Consider the following 21,357-nt stretch of genomic DNA (forward strand, 5'->3'; position numbering starts at 1 on the left):
TACAATAAGTCTCTCGATATCAAGATCGGGTTCTGAAGAATCGCCAAAAAACTCTTCATGTTCTTTTTACACGTTAAAACAAATAATTTATGATGTGACACAGACTCCTGAATAGTGACTTTTAGTTTCTTACAATACATCCTAATACATATACAATTGAAACTAGTTTCACAGAGCATACCTTTACCACTTGCAATGTATTCTGATATTCTCTATTCTATTTCATTTTAAAAAGAGAAATCAGTATAATTCTGACCCATGATTGCTCTTAACGCTAAACTTGAAAAACATTTAACGTAGAACAAGTTTTACAAATAAAATTGTTTTTCTGCTATGTGCTCCCAGCCACCAAGTTCAAAAAAAGCCCATCTTAATTCTGTGTTCAGTTTATTTGGCAACATTTTGTCATTGATTCTACCACCCCAGCCCCAAAAATCTTCCAACTGCTTAATGCAACATCTGACACAACTTCCCCTGGGTTAAGAGAAGCATTCCTCAAACTAAAAAACGATACAAAATACAAAGTGTTGACCCCAAACATTCCTTGACCCAGTTTTGTCAGCAACTTGCTTTGCTACAAAGCAATTCAAATGTTCAAATTCAAAAACCAAACAAAAACAGTGTTATTCCTAAACAGGTGACTTGGTATAGAAATTCAGGAAGCTTCCTGATCCCATTTGCAAGAATAGGTTAAAGCAAATATCCAGAGTTTTCACTCTTAACTCAGCAGCTGTATATTTTAAGAACTGCTTTTACTCTACAATTAATCAAATGATGTATATTAAAGCAATACGAGCAAAATATTACCTCACTGCTCCTCACCCTGGTCTCGATTAACGCCAACTTAATTAACTCCAAACAGAGCAAAGTGTCATCAGGTGGGAGACCCAAGACTTGAGATAGAGATTCTATAGTCTGAGCTGGCAAACTCTGTATGAGTCACCAAGGCAACAACCACCCTGTTTTAAAGAGGGAGGCCTCAGCTGCAACATATTAATGACACACCCCTGTGGACTGAGGTGTGCACTGGTGACAGGTGGGCTGCTCCAGAGGGCAATGCCAACTTCTCCAGCTGGGAAAGCAGCAGTGGGGGTAGAGTGAAATTGTTATAAGGTTTATTTTTGATAGGAAGAGAGAGCCAGGTGTGTAAATGGGAAGTGACAGTAAATCCAGACCTGTTTGGGGTCCCTGATACTCAAGCCAGTGAATACTGAGACTGCTTGAACTAAAAGCTGCCTAGGTGCCTTCCACTGGACTAAACAGCAAATAGTTCAGCTGGGTAATTATGAAATATGATGCAATCACCTGCAGATGCCATTCTAAGGCAGAAGACAACTGTAGCTAGAACCATATTTTTCTCTAAGTTTTCCCTCTGTCCTAAGAACAAGGCATTCAATTAATACTTATAGATATCAGGTAATATAATACTTCAAAAACACTTGTTAGTTAAAACTGCCTTCCAAATTCACTCTAAATTTCATATCCTTCATAGACCAGATCCTTGCTAATAACAGCTAAGCCTCCTTCCACCCTAACCACTACAAAAATATTTTAATTATCATTTTAATGTACTATTAGACAAACTTCTAAACACCATCTGAACATGTCCCTGCACAAAACAGGGACTGAAGAAAAGAAATTTAAGCCAAAATCCAAGTTCATATCCTCTTTTATAACAGAAATTGGTCAGAGGCTTCACAATAGAGTGAAACTGACAGAAAAGGAGTAGCATCACCTACTGAATGTTTAAGGTACTGTCTTTTTTAGGTTTTAATCAGGAAATTCAAGTTTCTGGTGCACAAAATTTAAGATGCCTTTTGTGATAAACACTGATACACACAAACTGTCTAAGAGACCAGTCTTTCCAAGGATTTAGCATGATGAGAAACCTGCATGCACCAACTCCAGAAATTGACAGGCCAGTGACGAAGAAAGACACAGAACAACTTCAATGCAGAAAAGGCATTCATAGAAAAAGACTGAGGAAGGGGTTGCTCCCCTGCTTGGGTAAGTGTCTAGGAAATCTTTGTGGATGTGACATTTGATCCAGTTTTAACAGATGAGCATCGGAGGCATCCAGAACAGCAGAGGCAAAGGCCAGAGCTGGCTATACCTGGAGTATTGGGGCTTTGGGGCAGAAAGGGCTGAAAAAAAGGTAAGCTTGATTATACTATAAACTTTCTAGATGCCATCATTCTCTCCCAAAACACAGAATTAACTACTGCTTACTTAAATTCACAAGCCAAACAGACCTACTTATTTTCGGAGAAGCTCTCTAAAAAATAAACAGTGTAGGTCCTGGCCAGGTAGCTCACTTGGTTAGAGGATCTTCCCTATATGCCAACATTGTGATTCAATCCCCGGTCAGGGCACATACAAGAGTCAACCAATGAATGCACAGGTAGGTGGAACAATGAATTGATGCCAATCTCTCTCTCTCTCTAAATAAAATCAATAAACAATCAATAAAATCAATAAATAAAAAATAAAATATCTAAAATCAATAAATGAAATAAACAGTGTATACATTCAAAAGTGTACCAAGCTTTTTTTAAAGTACCCTTATGAACAAGAACACTAACCACTTCCCATATTTAGCATTTTTTGTACTCTAAAGTGTGAAACTGTTGTCATTGAGTTTAAGGACAAGATAGCCACAAGCTCTAAGAAAAAATTGTTTTGAAATTTCTTATTTCAACCAAAATTCATACTCACATGGTGAGATTACAGAGGACTTGGTTGGGAAAGAAAAGGAAAGAATTCACTTTTAAGTGAATTTGATTTCCATAGTACTTTGATATTTTGGATACTTTTTCGAAGACCAGAAAATAGTTTAAAAGACTATTATAGTGATGCTCTATGAAGAATATAATATTCACGATAACATGACAGCTGCTACAACAAATGTCTTTTTTTTTCCCAAATAATGCTTACCGGAGGATATGTTTATTCATTTTAGAGAAAGAGGAAGGGAGAAAAAGAGAGAAACATCAGCCCTGGCTGGTACTGCTCAGTGGATTGAGTGCCAGCCCTCAACCAAAGGGTCGCTGGTTCAATTCCCAGTCAGGGTACTTGCCTGGGTTGCAGGCCAGGGTCCCAGTAGGGGGCATGCAAGAGGCAACCAAACATTGATGTTTCTGTCCCTCTCTTTCTCCCTTCCCCCTCGAAAAGTAAATAAATAAAATCTTTTTTAAAAAGAGAGAGAGAAACATTAATTGGTTGCCTCCTGTATGCACCGCAACTGGGAATCAAACTTGCAACCTACATATGTGCCCTGACTGGGAATCGAACCAGCAACCTTTTGGTGTACAGGCTGACACTCCGACCACTGAGCAACCCAGCCAAGGCAACAAATATCTTCTTTTAAAAAAAGATTTTATTTAGCCCTGGCTGGTGTAGCTCAGTGGATTGAGCATGGGCCTGTGAATCAAAGGTTCACAGTTCGGTTCCCAGTGGGGGCACATGCCTGGGTTGCAGGCCAGTTCCCATCAGGAGACACATGAGAGGCAACCATACATTGATGTTTCTCTCCCTCTCTCCTTCCCTTCCCCTCTAAAGATAAATAAAATCTTAAAGAAAAAACAAATAAGATTTTATTTATTTATTTTTAGATAGGGGAAGTGAGGGAGAAAGAGAAGGACAGAAACATCAATGTATGCCTCTCACACACCCCATACTGGGAAGCTGGCCCACAACCCAGACATGCGCCCCAGACTGGGAATCAGACTGGTGATCCTTTGGTTCACAGGCCAGAACTCAGTCCACTGAGCCATACCAGCCAGGGCTTCATTTTTTAAGTCACAACATTTTTACACTAGATTAGGAATTATGGGAGACAGATCAGCACCTATCTGTTCCATGGGTGTTGTATATGCTGAAAAGTTGTTTGAAATACAGCTTTCTAGAGATGGGACACTTTGTCAACATGTGTTTGCTTTGTTCTAAGTGTCGCTTTTTTTTTTTTTTTTTTAAGATTTTTATCCATTTCTAGAGAGAAAGGACAGGAGGGAGAAAGAGAGGGAGAGAAATATCAGTCGGTTGCCTCTTGCATGCCCACAACTGGGGACCTGACCAAAACCTAGGGACATACCCTGACTGGGAATCAAACCAGTGACCTTTTGGTTCACAGGCCAGCACTCAACCCACTGGGCATGCTGCCCAGGGCTGCCATTTCTAACCACAATTCTGAACCACTTCGTGTCTGTGCTATGTGGAGTTCAGGCTTCATCTTCAGTCAGTCTCTCTGTGACCTTGATGTCCCACTATTACAGAGTTCTGACCACAAATGTTTCACTAAAGGGTTAAATATAAACATCGCAGAAGTATGATCATGAACTGCAAATGTATCTCTTATTCTGTCTTCATCTGCATGTGTCACCAGGTGGCAAGGAACATCTCTTTTGTGTCTATACATGGCTTACAGAAAAATACCTACCTAAGTCTTTGAAAAGTTACTAAGTGAACAATATTTTCTATGAATTCAAGATTTAAAAGAGAAAAACAATCAGAAAACTACCAGAAAAAGAAAAGGCTATGAGACAGTTTTAAATCTAGAGATCAACATATTCAAACCTGCTTAGCAAAGAAACAGTGTTAGTCACATCATTGGTCTGCTAATAAACATCCTTGATTTAGACATGAAGAAAAACATGTTTTAAAAACTCGATATCCAGTTCACACCCCAATCCCATTATTAAATGGCAGATCTTCCAACTTGACATAGGGAGGAGGGGAAACATTCTTCCCCAAAGTTTTTCTTATAAGATGGGTACTCTCCTTTCTTCCCTATGCTGGTGCCCAGCATTTCCCTATAGAAAAAATACAGGTAACAGGTCTACCCAGCTTTCTCCTTTACAGCTTGATAACAAACACCAGGCCCTCTTTGCATGCTGACCTAGTCAGGCCTACATTTTACCAACTCATAGTTTGGAGAGAGTAAGATCTTTCTTTCAAATTCAGGTCAAAAGTCAACCTTCAATAATGATACTAGGGGTTAAATATAAAGCTTGAAGCTTTGTAAATATAAACATAAAGCATAAACCTTGAAAATGCCTTGCAAGTTAAAAAACTGTTGCCCTGGCCAGTGTGACTCAGTTGGCTGGGCATCGTCCTGCAAACAAAAAGGGTTGCCAGTTCAATTCCTGGTCAAGGCACATGCCTGGGCACATGTGGGTTCTGCAGCTGGGGTGCATGCAAGAGGCAATGATTAATATTTCTCTCACACCAATGTTTCTCTCCCACTCTTTCTCCCTCCCTTCCCCTCTCTCCAAAATAAAAGAAAAAAATTTAAACTGTTATCCTGTGTTAAGACTTTTAACTACCTTAGCCCTGGCTGGTGTGGCTCAGTGGACTGGGTGCCAACCTATGAACCAAGGGGTCGCTGGTTCAATTCCCAGTCAGGGCACATGTCTGGGTTGCAGCCTTGTTCCCCAGTGCGGGGACGCACGAAAAGCAACCACATGTTGATGTTTCTCTACCTCTCTCCCTTCCTACCCTTCTCTCTAAAAATAAATAAATAAAATATATTTTTTTAAATTTTAGACTACCTTAAATGATGACAATTTTCAAAGGAAAAAAAATCAGAAATAGCCCCCAAATCTGCTCCCTTGAAGCTCCTTAAGAGGTTAAACTCCATGTAGACTACATAACATTACAAAGGAGTCTAAATGGTCTGATTCCACCAGCCATCCTTAGTTTCTGATTGAAAATGCTTATTGAGAGCTCAGTGTAAATATAATTTTAATTTGAGTTTAATCCTGCATCTTACTATGACACATTTTATAAGAGTTCCTCCCTTTGAAGGTAGCATTGGGCTTTACTTATATTATAGGTACCCAGTTCAAACTCTTTATTTTAGATGAGCATAACCTCCTCAGGTCAAGGGAACTCACCAGGCTGTTTTTGGCTGCCAGGTCCTTGCCCATGCCCATGCTATTCCTTTCCCCAAAATGTGTAGGTGCCTACTAACAAGTACTTCTCTCCATCACCCCGCCCTTCCTTTACTGACCTTCTAAATCTCCCCCTCCTTCCCTCAATTCAACTGCATACAACACTTTGCTTCACTTGCCAATTAATGTACCTGTCTTTTTCTAGTAACCTATAAGCTCCTATGTCCGGTCAGGTGTCTGACCCTTGGTAAGTCAAAGGTGAGGCTTTTGCTAGCACCTATGGCAGTACATAGAATATAGGTTTGAGCCTTTTTCCTAGTAACCCTGTTATGCTTCAGGAGGCACTGAAAGTCCTTAAAGCAAGTATACCCAGTCTGAGGCTACATTAAACTGAGGAAACTCACTGAGAAAATCAGCCAACCCAGGAACCTCTAGATCATGGCCCTTGGTGATGAACAGCAGCCTATGGCCTCAATGTGGACTGGTTTGCTCTTGGGCATTATTAACTGCTATAGATAGCTGACCAAACTTGGGTGCCAGCCTCAAGAGGAATAGTCAGTCTTGATACAATTCTGTAACAACTCCCTTACAAGGTACCTACAATAATCTGATTGCTTGCTTTGTGCTTACCATCCCTACCCCACAAATGAGACTGATGCCCAAAGAGCTTAGGCCACTTGCAATTAGGCCACTTTCCTGAGGTCAGAAAGCCAGCAAGTGGTGAAATCTGGATACAGACCTAAGGCTTTCTGACTCTAAAGCTTCCACTGCACACAGGGCCTCCCGTAGCACTTTTTTTTTTTTTTACAAAGCAATGAAGACCATTCTTCCAGAGCACACTCTTACAGAAAGGCCTTTCTGCTCTCTGCTTTCTTAAGTTCTATACACATCTCCAGAGAATCCCTCTAGAGGCAAACTCGTACAGAGAGCACTGTGATAATGCAACAGGAAATCATCCTATTGGCCACCCTGCCAGAGTTCTGACTTTGTGAGTACATGAACTGAGCCTCAGAACTGCCAAGTGCTCCCAACTCTGACAAACCAGCTTACCAAAGAAAAAGTGGTGCTTTCTAAATGCTCAAATTGAGGCCCAAGAACTCAGCCTGGAGTGCTGAGGAACAGGAAGTGAGGAGGGAGCAAGCATCTACTTCCCAAGGACAGCAGAGCCCAGAGGTGGAACCTGGTCACATGCACAGTTGCACTACGTATTCACACCCACTTCCGGCTTGGGCCTGTCTCTTCACCTCCAGAGTCAGTACTTGGGTGGAAGGAAAAAAGACAGATTAACCAGAAACTCTCCTCCTCTCTCCTGGAGCCTGTGCCCCAAATGAGTATCCACCCCTCTCTGGCTCCCTCATGAATACACGTTTGTAAGAAAAGCACCTATCATATAACTGACCTATGTGAACTAACATCAAAGCTGTCCACAACATAGAAAAGTCAAAATAGTGCTTCCTCAAACCCCATGTAAGAGGGAACCCTAGGACAGAGGGAACTTCATTCACCATGAACCTACCAATACACAACAAAGCAATCTATTTGAAGTCTCACTTTTCCTATCCCATGAATAATAGACAAGCACTCCCCTTGTCTGAACTTTTTTTTTTAAGATTTCAAACAAGGCAGGAAGGGCTTTTAGAGCTGTTTATCTCTGCATAATATGCACTGCCATTAAGAAATGCCACAGGATTCCAAATATGCACTGCCACCAACTTTAAGAAAAGCAAAGCTGAAAATGCTCCTGGCCATGACTATCCCAGACTCTCTCTCTAGTTACTCCAAAATTATAGCCACAGACCTGACTGGTGCGGCTTAGTGGGTTGGGTACCATCCCTTAAACCAAAAGGCTACCAGTTTGATTTCTAGTCAGGGATGGGTTGGGGGCCTGCAAGAGGGAACTAATCAATGTTTCTCACTCACATCAATGTTTCTTTACCTCTGTCTCTAAAAATAAATACGTAAAATCTTTTAAAAAAAACTACAACCACAGTCAACCTGGATCAACTAGTGCCAACAGCCAACAATCAACTGGGAAAATGCCATAATTTCACCTCTTTATAGAGAGAAGAAACAGAAGCAAGGAGTCCAGTGAGGAAATGAGAAGGGTAGTGAGGTGTTACTTCTAAACCTCCAAGAAACTCCACCCAAGACACCCCAAATCCAGGGATATTCCCGAAGAAGCCCTACAACATTCTTCCATTCATTCATTTGCTTATCTGTGACTGGGATGTAAGCTCCTTGAGGGTCTAATGCATCATCTGTCTTCCTCACTGCTAGACCCCAGACACCCAGGGTTGTATGCCCAACACATGGTAGGCACAGAACCATTGATGAATTATTTGCTGGCATTAGGAAATTACATGAGCCAAAAGATTTAAAACTTTCTATTTTTCAATCCAATTTAAGTTGCACAAAAATAAATAAATAAATTTAAAAGCCTAACTTATGGCCACACAGGAAAACCTGTGGTAAATAAAGACTTTACTTGAGAGCTCAAACACCCCTTATAGGCAAGTTTGAAGGAATAAATTTGTATTAAACAAAGGAGGCTGGGCTACACAGAGGATAAAGCCAAACTTAATGCCAGAAATTAAAAATAACACCATCCTGTCCTGACTGGTGTGGCTCGGTTGGTTGGGCATCATCCTGCAAATCAAAAGGTCACCAGTTCAATTCCCTGGTCAAGGGCATATACCCTGGTTGCAGGTTCAGTCCCCAGATGGAGCACATGCGAGAGGCAACCAATCAATGTTTCTCTCTCCCTTCCCCTCCCCTCTCTCTAAAAATAAATAAATCTTTTTTAAAAAGTAACATAAGACCTGGCTGGTGTAGCTCAGTGGATTGAGCACGGGCCTGCGAACCAGAGGATCTCGGTTCGATTCCCAGTCAGGGCACATGCCTGGGTTACAGGCCAGTTCCCAGCAGGGGACCCATGGGACGCAACCATACATTGATGTTTCTCTCCCTCTCACCTTCCCTTCCCCTCTAAAGATAAATAAATAAAATCTTTTAAAAATTAATTAATTAATTAATTTAAAAAGTAACATAAAAGTAACACCAGCTAGCTCTGGCCAGATAGCTCAACTGCTTGGATCATTGTCCCAATGCACCAAAGTTGTGGGTTTGATCCCTGGTCAGGGCACATAAAAGAATCAACCAATGAATGTATAAATAAGTGGAACAACAAATTGATGTTTGTTTCTCTCACTCTAAATCAATAAATAATTTTTTTAAATAACCATTTATTTGGATAGAAGAGCTGAATACAGTAGTTATTTCCCAATTCCAAGAGGTCAGCTTCTTTCTTATCATCAAGATCCCACAGGGATTTAATGCCCCCTGTGCTGTCTCCAACAGGAAGGAAACCCCGACTTCCCTAGCTATTTCAGTTACATAAATCAACAGTTTATTGTCCAGAGAAACCAGGCAGTGTTGGGACCCACATGCCTTTTAGGGCTGCCCACCAACGGATAACCATGTTACATTGCATCTAATAAATGTACCTAGATCAATATCATTTCCAATTATCCAAGGGGTTTATTGCTGTAAAGATCTTCCAATTTAAAAAAAGTTTTAAAAAACTTCCTGTTAGATAAAAGAGACTTCACAGTGGCGCCACTATCCACCAGAATTAAGTCTGTGGTACACAAGAGACACAGCATCATTTCAAAAGGGATACTGATCCCTGTAAAGCTGTTCACCTTATTTTCTATATATTAAAAGTAATAAACTTTGCCCCTTTCTCATATGATGGAATAACTATCCTTAAAAGTATTAAGAGAGCCCTGGCTGGTATAGCTCAGTGGACTGAGCATGGGCTGTGAACCAAAGGGTAGCCAGTTTGATTCCCAGTCAGGGTACATGCCTGGGTTGCAGGCCAGGTCCCCAGTAGGTGGTGAATGAGAGGCAACCACACATTGACAGTTTTCTCCCTCTCTTTCTCCTTCTCTTCCCCCCTCTCTAAAATAAATTAAAATCTTTAAAAAAAAAAGAATTAAGAGAAGAATTAAGAATTAAAATAATTTAAGATTGGTGGATATTTCTTGGCCTCAATAGTAACAGTAATGTCATTGTGTGTGTGTGTGTGTGTGTGTGTGTGTGTGAGAGAGAGAGAGAGAGAGAGAGAGAGAGAGAGAGGGAGAAGAAGGGCGGGAGTGGGGATAATTCAAGTGGGGGAAAAACTCTTTTCTTCAAACTTAGGAGCAGGCCAGCGGGAGCCTTACTCACATTTTCATCCATTATTTCGCCCTGGGTTTTAGCTATCAGGGGTAAGTGCCATCTGTGGAAAGGGCTGGGCCCAACAGCCATGATTTTAGGGCTTCCACTAACTGCTAAGAAAGAATCCTCTCAAAAAAGAAGCTGTCCTGCCCACCCCAGTTCTCACCCCCATCCCCAGAGGCAGAGTTAGCATTTCCACAGCTCTCTCTATCCTGGGAGCTCAAGGTGAATTCCGATCTCCTCATGGGCACTAAGCCACACACTGGCCCTCTCAATGTACTATTATTGTGTCGCGTCAAATGCTTTCCCAGGCTTTTGTCCCAAAATCTGATCCATTACCCTAAAAGAACAGTTTTTATTTCAAGATTCTAATGTATAAGAGACTGCTCACCAGGTAACTACTACCCATCACTCACTCGACCAGTCCCAAAATATGGATTTGATCCTACAGGTTTATGGTTCTCTTACTATTTCCTTCCCACAATTCTTCTAAGTTCATTATAATCTTCTATCTTGCCTACAGTCTAATTACAGCAATACATCTCCCTACTTGCCTTTTAACTCACTTTAACTTCAGAGCAAATTACCCCATCTTACACAGGTAGAAGGCAAGGCAAACACAAATGTCTCCCACACAGCAAATCCACCTCACATCTGCTACCTGAACACAAAATTCCTATGAGACTCAGGAGGCCAGTGGGTTTTACAAGAGATATACCAACTTTCTTTCTCTTTGGACATATTTAGCCTTGGCAGATTGTCAAGTACTTCCTGGCCTGAGAGTGTAGGACAGAACCCTAATCTCCTAAGCACAACAACCCACCTTTATTGCACACCAACCATGTGCTAGGCACTGTGCTGTCTGCCACCCACTCATTGTCTCAGATTCATTTACACCATTCATATGTCTAGGAAGCACTTGCCATCTGTAGGCATCTTTACACACCTTCACAGAGATGTGACCCCTTGAATATTTAGTAACATGCCAATTTTATGCCATAACTTGTCCAAGGCCAAGATCTCAATCAGTTCCTTCTGACTTCAAAGCTCTCTTCTCCCTTTCTAACATCCTACCTTGCTGGTCCTGTGGGTTTCACTTAAAATAATAAATATATGCCAGCACTTTCCTGCCCTGCCTCAGGACACCCCAAACCCTGAATTCCCATCATCCTTCCTCTCCCCTTTCAGGGCAGTGCCTACAGCTGACCAGGAAGAGGCAGTATAAGAGCAACCAGGTCTTGTAGCAGTTTCTTGCCTGGACTTGACTACCCCAGGAGCAGAGGGCCCAGGAAACTCTCCAAGCACTTCTCTACAGAAGAAAATGGCTCGAGTTGAAACTTGTGTCCACATGGTCCACCGACAGATTTAGAACTCAAATTATAGCTTCGGCAGGAGTCTTCACAAAGGACTCAAATTAAGTAAGACCCAGATGGAAACGAACAGGAGAGAAACAGGCTTAAGTCAAACTGTAAAGTGACCTGCAGTTCTAGCAGAGTCAGAGGAAGAACTCACTGAAATACTAAACCAAACAGGAGTTCAGCCTATATTTCAAAACTCCACTTCAGGAACGTTCTATGTTTTTAGTCTGAAACTTCTGCATGGACACAAAGTGGTTACAAGTTACTCAAATTTCAAACTGAGTTCATTCCTGTCCTTTGGACCATCTCTCAATGCCAGCATTCATCTACTTGGGCTCCAGAGAGCTCTGTGTTTGGCAAAGCAGATAAAATTAGCTCCTGGAGTGAACTTGGAATCTAGGGTGGGCATTAAAAAAGGTACCCATAAGATTCATAAAAGCCATGTAAAAACTCCTTTTGACCAGGTTGAAGTCACCTAAAAGTTGGAGAAATGAAGTCAAAACCCCTGTCCCTTGCCTCCCTTCCTTCCTTCCACCCTTCCTGGATCTAAGGTGACCCATTTCCTGCTTCTTGCCTTGCCTTTCAAATCAGAGTGGCCCACAAACTAAGGAGCCTCTAGTAATCAAGGGGTAAATCAGAGGGCCCAGGGAGAAAAAAATGCAACAGAAAGATATGAAGGAGCAATTTTCTTCTCCCCCCGTTTTTTTTTAAGGGGGGTGAGTTACACTATGCACAGGGAGGAGTAAGGCATGGGACAGGAAGTGGATCAGTGCCACGGCTTGACAGTGTGATAATGGGCAAACAACGAACAACCCAACGTTCCAGCCCTGTCCCTCCTGCCTCTGTATTGGCCTGACAACACAGTAGGGGCCCCAAGGCTCAAAAACAGAGTAACCAAAGTGGTCATCTGACCAAAGTAGCTCCTGCTCCCCCAAATCTAGCAAATCTTAAAGGACAAGAGAAAACAGTATTTTGTTTTGGTTTGGGGGGGCTAGGTTTTTTCCCCCCGTCTCCCAATATCCCTTCTAGCCACAAAATTTCTGAGGTCCTTGGAAGCTGAGGTAAAAGTTGAAAAGAAGACCCACTAATCTGGCGGGAAAGACTGAAGGGAAAGCACATTTTTCCTTCCAGAATTAAGGGAAGTTGGTGCCACACAGAAACAAAGGAATCTTGAAGTTCCAAGGAGAAATGAGGAAAATTTTTCTCTCCGAGAAAATCAAGAGGGGAACAGTAAATCAAAAATCAAAATAATACAAAAATTCAAAAAGAGAATCAGGAGGAAAACCTCAGGAAAAAGTACATGTCCTCAGGCAAGAAGAAGAGAAACCCCTCAAAATGCAAGGGGACCCCTCAGAGAAGTGGTGCAATCCACCATGTCTCCCATCAACAGAGGGGATATCTTAGAAAAGTGCATACTTCAGAGATGTGAGGAACCTGTAGGAGTGAGACATCTCATATTAGGGAGAGAAGCTATGGACTCCTCTATGCATTATCCATAGACTAGTGGGGAACCCAAAAGAAATGAAAAATATTTCAGAAAAGTAAGCAATTTTTTCTCAGAAAAACTGAAGGTCCCGTCAAATGTATGGGCACTTCGGAATTAACTGGGATCTCTCAGGTGAGTGGAGGCAATCATCAAAAAGCAGGGGATCCAAAAAAAAGTGGGACAGCTCAGAAAAGTAGGAAGCACCTCCAAGAAGGATTCTGACAGAAGCAGGAACACCTCTGATTAATTGAAAGATACTCGGTAGAAGGGGGAGGTCACCCAAACAAGTGGGGACAGAAAAGTAGGAAGTACATCTCAGAAAAGTAGGGAGAAAGGGAACCTATGAAAAGTGGGAAACACCTTAGAAAAGCAAGGACGAAAATGGAACACATCAGGAAAGTGGGACAACAGCTCAGAGAAGCTGGAATCTCCTCAGATAATGTGACTGGGGGATCCCTGGAGAAGCGGGGAGGTCTCCTCAGAGAGAGGAGGCCCCCCAGAGAAGTGAGGGGGAGCGTCCCCTAGAAGCAGGATTATCTCCTGAGAGAAGCCTCCGGGAAGTGGAGGATCCCTAAGGTGACAGGGGTCCCTGAAAAGTAGGAGTGGCCCTCAGAGAGACGAAGTCCCTCAGAAAAGTGAAGAGTCCATCAGAGAAGGGAGCGGCCAGAGGTGGGAGACCACAGTGGAATCTCTCACTGAGGTGTTCCTCAGAAAAAGGGGGTCTCTCAGAGAAGCGGGGGTTCCCCTCAAAGATGGGGGCCTCACTCACAGAAGCGGGTCCCCGCAGACAAGGGGGTCCACGCACTGGAAGCGGTCACCTCGGAGAAGCGGAAGCCCCAGAAAAGCCCGGGGCACCGGAAGCCGGGGACCCACCTCCAGCGGCTCTGGCCCCTCACTCACCGAAGTTGCTCAGCGCCTCCGTGAGCAGCTGCTGGGTCCCGGACGGCCTCGGACGGCGGTGTCAGGTCCGGTCCGCTCAGATCCCGCGGCGGCAGTTCCCTCAGGTGGCGCCCGCAGTGGCGGCGGCGACGGGACGAGGGACGGCGGACCGACAGACAGTGCGGGCGGCGCGAGGCGCGCTCGGGCGACGGGGGTGCGCGTGCGCGCGCCGGGGCGCTGACCTCGGGCGGGAGGAGCCGCCGCGCCGCACTCGGAGCCACGGCTCGGTCTCGCAGCTTAGTCTCACACTGAAATTGCCCGCTTCCCAGCCCGGCTTCTCCGGTTGCTAGGCAGATTTCGCCTCACACACTTCCGGGTTGAGGCGCGTCCTGCCGAGTGGCGGCGCCCCAGGCCAATGAGGTCCGGGCGGGGCCTCTGGGATGCACGCCCCACAGTGGGCGTGTTCATCATAATGACGGACAGCGCCCAGGGGCCAATAAGCGCTTCTGCCGGCTCGCCCTCAGGATTGCGCCGGCGGCCTGGGAGGGTCTGAGGAGGTGAAACAGAGTGACTGACAGTTCGCCTGCCAATGGTAGAGTGGAGCGGGCCTCAGGGCCAGTCAAGGTCTTCAGGGGGCGGGCTTTAGGCTTAGGGGCGGGAACACCGCGAAGGGCGGGGCCTGGAGACGCGTCAATCCTTGGCCGGGGAGCTCGGACCCTGGAAGGCGGTTCGACTGGGCTGCCGAACGACGGACAACTGGCTGGGCAGGGGGTTCCCCGCAGTGCTCAGCAGGGGCGCCCCACCCACAATGCACCGGAGGCAGCTTGGGCCGCGAGGGCGTGGAGCGGGTACGCCGGGTGGTGGGCGGGGTCTCGTAAGGCGCGCTCTGTGGAGCCGTGTTGTGAGCGAGCTGTGGCCCCCCCCCTTGTTCTCCAGGGAATTCATTGCCTCTGTGCTCGTCTTAGACTAGTGTTGCGGGTCCGACCCTCTTCTGAGGAGAGTCTTGAGGATTCTTGCCTCTGGCTCCTGTTCTGAGGAGAATCTTCGGAGATCTTGCTTCCTGGCCCCTCTGCTGAAGAGAATCGTGGAAGTTCCTGCCCTGCACGCTTAGGAGAATTGCCAAAATAAAGCTGATTTTGCAGATTCGGAACCCCAGCTTTCTTTTCTTAGAAAACTTGAGAGGGCTCGGTTTCTTGCTCCCTTTACTACTAAAAAGAATTTGGAGAATTCAAAGCCCCAAAATCATTGCCTTTCCTGAGCAGTATTTGGGGCGCATGCCCCAAATTACCCTGCCTCTTCTGAGCCTTACTGGGGACTTCTGGCTCTCTTCCTTATCTGAAGAGCAATTGGGGCTTTGTGCCCCTGGCTTTCCTATCTGAAGATAACGGGAAATTCCGACTTTGCGTGTCCCTCCCCTAACCAGAGGAGAAATTATGAACCTCAAACACCACTCCTAAACAGAGAGGAATTGCAGGAAATCCATGACCCTCACCTCACTCCTTTTACTAAGGAAACCAGGAAGTTGTCCTCCCTGAGCTGTTTCTCTAAGCAGTATCAGAGTGTTTCAGGAAAGGTACCGTTTTTCTTACAAATTGTGACCTTTCAATTCCTCTTCCCTAGAAAATTGTGGGGTGTTATACTTCTATTTGGAAAAGCTATGCATTTAGCCCTTTTCCCCTTTTTTGAGGGGAATTTTTCTGTGTAACTGCCTACTCTTTCCCAATGGTCAGATCTGTGGTCCCTTCTGATTCTGTTCTGTCTCCATTTCCATCTCTACTGGGTGGGGCCCTTCCAAGAAGCATTTTTGCTTTCCACCCACCCCCAGACAAAACTAATCAGTCACTCAAACTCCTCTGGTAGTAGGTACCATATCCTACCAGGTGTTAGAAGCCTTCTCCTCTGCCTTCCCCCACTTAATCTGAACTCCTTGTCTGATTTTTCCCAAAAGAACCCAGCTTTGCCCTTAGTAGGGAACCAAATGTCCATTGATTCAAAGGGGTGAAGAAGGTTGCAATGAAAAAGACCCGCAATACTGTGAGGATTTAACATGCCAAACTCTTATCACCCCCCCCCACCTTTGTGCACGGAACTGTGCAAGCTGCTGAGGTACCTGAATTATAAGACAGAACTTGTGAGCCAAGATGAAGGAAAACAGGTCTGTTAGGCAAAGCAGAATGTTACACTAAAGAAATACCAAGAAAATGTAGGCATGTAGAGGAGGAAGTGATTAAATGAGATAACTGATGTGAAAGTGCTTTGTAAAACACAAAGCAATGTACTAGGGTGGAAAGAATTATTGATACTGTTACAAGTGGGCTGATATTCCTATAAGAACAGTAAAGAGTAAAATCTGAGATTCTCAGGGATGTGAGGTTGGCAGGGAGTATTATAGGGCCTGACTCCCTGAGTGATCTGAACCTGGGCCAAGAGTCCTTGGTTAGGGAATGAAGCCACTAGAAACATGAAGGCAATGTGTTCCCAGAGCACCTTGTTTGCACCTCTGGTGTATACCACATTCTGCAAGAGTCTGAGATAGTCTGGGTGGACAATAAACACTTAACTAGCAAAGTGGTGGCTAGCAAAACGGGTCAAACCCACACCTGCCACTCTATAGCTCAACAATATCAGAAATGAGAACACTAATCTCTAAAGGTTGCAATGAAGATAGGTCAAATTGCCATTCACCATGCCCGGTGCACAGAAGGCCTGAGGAGCTTTTCATTTCATTCCAGTCACCAACCAGAATGCATTCTGAGAGCAGGAATACAGCTTTATTCATTTAAGTAATCCCTCAGTGCTTTTATAATTATTGAATTGAACTGGGATCAAAGAGCAGCTCATTTTCTAACCCCTTCATTTTATACATGAGAAATTGAGAGGCCCAGAGGGCAATGTGACTTGTTCGTATCCCACTGCTACTTTATGACTGTATCCTAAACTTGCATTGCCTTAATCTCACTTTGGTCCTATGTGCAGGAAAGGGGAGAAGGGGAGCCCGTGCCCTTTATTCCATGTGCAAAGCAGAGCCTTGTTGAGAAACTAAAACTCCCTGCACCTTGTCTTTCTCTTAGGCAAGCTGTGGGGAGATTCTGGATACAGGTCTAATAGTGTCCAAACTCAAGAGAAAAGTGCAAGTGGGGGCCCTAACCCAGATCAAGACTACTTAAATTGACTTTGTCAAAGGAAGCTTGCAAATAAATCGAGGTTATTTCAGAGCTATCCTGTATAATTTCCAGACTGATCCCTGGAAATGTCAGGATGTATAATGACATCTTTTCTTTTTATTTTAGGAATGCACAGAATTTCTCTGATTCTCTAGAAAAAGGCATTGCCTGGAGGCAGAGATGGATTAAGGTATGTGCATGAAGTCTAGAATCCTAAGCATAAGCAACGGTCCCATTTGCTGGGTAATTGTTTCCTCAAAGAATCCAAGGCAAATGGGCAATTGTCAGAGAGGGTGAAATGCCCCACCAAAATGGATAACATGAGCAAAGCTTCTGACATAAAAAAACATGACCCATACCAAGGATGAGCTTTCCTTTCCACAGTGGTAGCAGTGATTGCATCTCTCTGCATCAAGGTGTGTCCCTTCATGGGCCTGAGAAATCATGTGGGCAAACTGGCTAAGTGACATTCACAACCAAATAGGGAAATGAGAGCAAACCAGGTGACTACATAGGCGGCAAAGAAGGCAGGGCTTTGATGGTAGAAAAATGAGGGCCTGATGGGTGCCAGCTTGCAGAGACCTCCTGTTAGTATTGTAGTCTTAGACAAGGAAGAATGCCCACTGGCAATAAAAAATGACAGCTGGTTAATACCAGTGAAAAGGATACTAAGCACAAAAGTTAAAGCTCTCAGTTTTACTGAATGACAGTGGCAGTTTAAGTGCACACAGCAAAGTGCCCCCTCCATCATTGCTTCCTAAGATTCTTGGACTACATAATTCATTAGGGTTTGCCAAATACTTTGAGGTTCATATATGTGAATTGCTGATCTACTGAAATCTGCATCCTTTGGCAGGAAATGGCCTTCATTCTCCCAGGGAAAAGATGATTAAAAAGTCAGTGTTTCTACATTGAGGGCTCCAGGCTCCCTGCATTTGCCTGCACCCATACTGGGCCAGGCTTGTCCTTCCTACTGCTGTTCAGGCTTTGACCCATCTGCTCACCAAAGCTCTGGTCTTCTTTATGAGAATTTTCTCCTGGATTGCTACAGAAGTATAGGTAAGACAGTTGGGAGAGAAATACTTTCTCCCAGATACATAGAAACTATAGAATTTTGTTTGGTTAACACAGATTTTTCCCTCTTCCTCCCCCATGGGCAGGCATGAGGTTGGCAGTGGGTGGGTGGTAGGGTGAGAACTGAGAGGGTGGCCTGGAATGAAAGAAAATACCTAGTGCCTCTATTTTATTTGTTATTTGGGGGTTTACTCACTCATTGCTCTAGTTGGTATCTGAGAGTTCCATATCCTCAGGTTCAACCAATTGCAAATTAAAAATATTTTCTTTTAAAGTTACATTGTTGCCCTGGCTGGCATGCCTAAGTGAATTGAGTTTCAGCCTGAGAACCAAAAGGCCACTGGTTTGATTCCCAGTCAGGGCTCATGCCTGGGTTGTGAGCCAGGTTCCTAGTTGGGGGCATGTCAGAGGCAATGGATCAATGTATCTCTAGCACACTGATGTTTCTCTCCCTTTCTTTCTCCTTCCCTTCTCTCTAAAAAGTAAATAAATAAATAAATAAATAAAGAAAGAAATACATTGTTGCTGACATATACTATGTCTGTACTAAACTTGTACATAGTGTTTTCTTGTCATTATTCCTTAAACAATACAGTACAACAACTATTTACATAGCATTTACATTGTATTAGGTATTATAAGTAATCTAGAAATGATTCAAAGTATACCGGAGAATGTGCATGATTTAAAGTATATGGATGGAAGGATATATATAGATTGTATATAAATACTACTTCATTTCATTTAAGGAACTTGAGCATTCTTGGATTTTGGTATCCATGGGGGTCCTGGAACCAATTCCCTGTGATACTGAGGGATGACTGTATATTAATGTATTTCACAAATATTCAGTGGACCCCTAATAAGGACTAGGTACTGTGGGGTGGAGCAGTAGGCAAAGGCATTGGGGAGGAGGCATCTCTCTCAGGCTCTCTGTCCCCTAGCCCAGCTGCTATCACTAGTTTTTCTCTTACATGTCCCTCCAGAGAGGTTCCATTCCACACACAGAGGTCCACTTTGATTTTGTGTGCAGCCAGAGGCACAGTGCATGCTCTGATCTTAAATGGAAAGCAAGTGTTGTTTGGGGGCATCCTTCTCACCACAGAAGCAGGCACCCTCAGTCAGTGACTCAGGACTGTCCTTTGGAATTTGGTTCCAATCTCTAGAATGTTCCTGAGAACCGAGCACCTTCAGCCCCACATTGTGGTCCACCCTGCCTTGGGACCTTCCAAAAAGGACAAAGGTCCAAGGATTCTTGGGTCAGTATATTTCTACATGTCAAGGGTTATGAAAGGTTATCCACCTTTTGCACACATCTAGAGACTAACTGACCTTCTTACTAGTAGTGCAGGGGTCATCAGGACCCGGAAACTTTTGCTCTTCTTCAGGTGATACTGAGAGCTAGGAGATTGCAGCTTGGGGGCAGATGGGACCTGTGGCAGGAGGTTCTATGCAAGGGCTCAGGTTCCCCATTGGAGCTGTCAGTCATGGCTACTCGGAAGCCTGTGGTCACACCCTGGATGCCATAGTAAGCAAGTCGAGGTGGGAGGGACAGGCTAGCTAAGTGAACAAGATTTCAACCACTAATGATGAAGAAAAGTAACCTCACAGTGTGGCACTGTGACCAGGGAGACCTCTAGCCAGGACAGGAGTTGGAGGCTTGTGAACAGGTAGATTTGAATATATTAACAAAGGATTCAGCCTGAGGACAAGCCTTCTGGGCAGAAGAGACAGTAAGTACCACAGTCCTGACATGGCAGTGAGCACAGGGCCAGCTGACATAGGGGCCTGGGAAGAGGTGGGATTTTATTCTGAGGGGAAGGAGAAGTAAGTGTGCTGCAAAGTACTATGACCTCTGTTTCCCCTGTAAAATTCCTTGTTTGGACATAGTAATCTTCCAGCTCTCCCTTTATTCAAAGATGTTCTTGAGCCCCTGGGGTGGGCAGGGTGGCCAGACTTAGCAAATGAAAACACAGGGTACCTCTTTAGATTTGAAATACTCCTTTAGTATATCTCAGAGGGATAAAGCATCTTCCATGGACTAGGCCCCAACTGGGTTTGAATATTCCACTTCACAGGATCCCATGGCCTGGTGCCTTTGGAGAAACTGGTCAAACATGAAGGTTAGAGTCTAGTGTGGCTTGGGAGAGAGAAAAACCAGCTTCAAAAATCCACTTTGGCTGCACACTGTGACCGTGAAATGGTGATTCCTTTGAGTGCCCCCAAATCTCGTCAGATGTTCCCACTGCACTGATCAAAATGCCTTTGGCATCCTGCATATCACAGATGGGTGTCATGTTGCATGGACATGGAGCCAGACTTAGGTTCTGGCCCTTTTCATGGGACTTAAGAAAAGGATAGGGGTATGTTCAGCATTCATCCCTTCTTCTGCTGTCCTCACTGGCCATGAGTGCCAGATAAGATGTAAAGGTTAGATGATTCTGGTCCTGTCACAGGAGCTAAGCCAACATGGCCACGGGCTCTGTCTTTGTGGAAAGCCTATTCTGGCCCTGAATTCCACAGACAAGGCACATAGTAGTACCGACAGCCAGGCCAAACCTTGGTGTGGCCTGGGCCAATCCAGGATACAGCCAGGGAAGGGAAAATGATCCCTAGAAAAATAATCTCCTTAAATCAAGGTTTTAGGCCTGAGGAGAACTGGATGCTGAGAGAGAAACAGATCCTGTAAAAGAGAGATTAGGGTGTGGCCCAGCTGGAACTTCCCTCTGTCCTGGCCAGAGGACCTAGGAACTTTCCGGAGGCAGGAAAAACTTCCTCTGGAGATGATGTCCCTTTTCCGGAGGAGGGGGTGGCTCAGGAAACAGTGTGGTGGCCAGTGGGCAGGGGGTTAAGGGCACTCAGATTGGGGATCTAGCTGCTTCTGAGGCATCTGCCAGGGTTTGGTTTGTGGTTGGGGGCAAGTTGAGCCACTGCCCTATCCAATGTCAGAAGTGCCCTGGCCATTGGGCATCTGCTATTGAATTCTATATTATAGGTGGGGTCAGTGACCCCATCTTTGTTATTGCTACCATCTGACCCACGTGCCTGCTGTCATTCAGTCCTACCTACACATTGCTGGCAGCCCCACCCCCAGCCCCAGCCCCAGCTGCTTGGCCTTGAAGTCGTGAGCACAGCATTCATCAGATCCCCAATTGGTGGCCATGTAGCAGATGTTTGAAAAGTTGTCCAGCTCTGGCTGACCTGGCCAAGGGAGGTTTCCCCTCTGTCCTGTCATAGCATCCCCCACATGCCTCTTGGATGTCCCTCCTACAGTGCACTACTCCCCTCTC

General features: G+C 44.6%; 1 protein-coding gene and 1 long non-coding RNA gene across 3 annotated transcripts in view; one reads left to right on the forward strand and one right to left on the reverse strand.

Annotated features, from left to right (window-relative positions):
• Positions 1 to 14,177, reverse strand: part of GATAD2A (GATA zinc finger domain containing 2A) — a 105,310-nt gene extending 91,133 nt beyond the window's left edge. Inside the window, exon 1 of one of the 2 annotated variants that reach the window (XM_053668091.1) lies at positions 13,851 to 14,177. The gene's annotated coding sequence lies outside the window, so the exon portion shown is untranslated. The remainder of the gene's footprint in view (positions 1 to 13,850) is intronic. The other variant, XM_037152613.2, reaches the window with a different exon arrangement.
• A 346-nt stretch (positions 14,178 to 14,523) lies between these two features.
• LOC119054787 (uncharacterized) lies at positions 14,524 to 14,979 on the forward strand. The gene is made up of 2 exons (XR_005083570.2): positions 14,524 to 14,677; positions 14,766 to 14,979. It is a non-coding gene; the product is annotated as an uncharacterized LOC119054787 (long non-coding RNA).
• Positions 14,980 to 21,357: the final 6,378 nt, after the last annotated feature.

This window comes from Artibeus jamaicensis, unplaced genomic scaffold (genome assembly GCF_021234435.1).
Source record: "Artibeus jamaicensis isolate MK-2021 breed Jamaican fruit bat unplaced genomic scaffold, CSHL_Jam_final contig_477, whole genome shotgun sequence".
Lineage (NCBI taxonomy): Eukaryota > Metazoa > Chordata > Mammalia > Chiroptera > Phyllostomidae > Artibeus > Artibeus jamaicensis.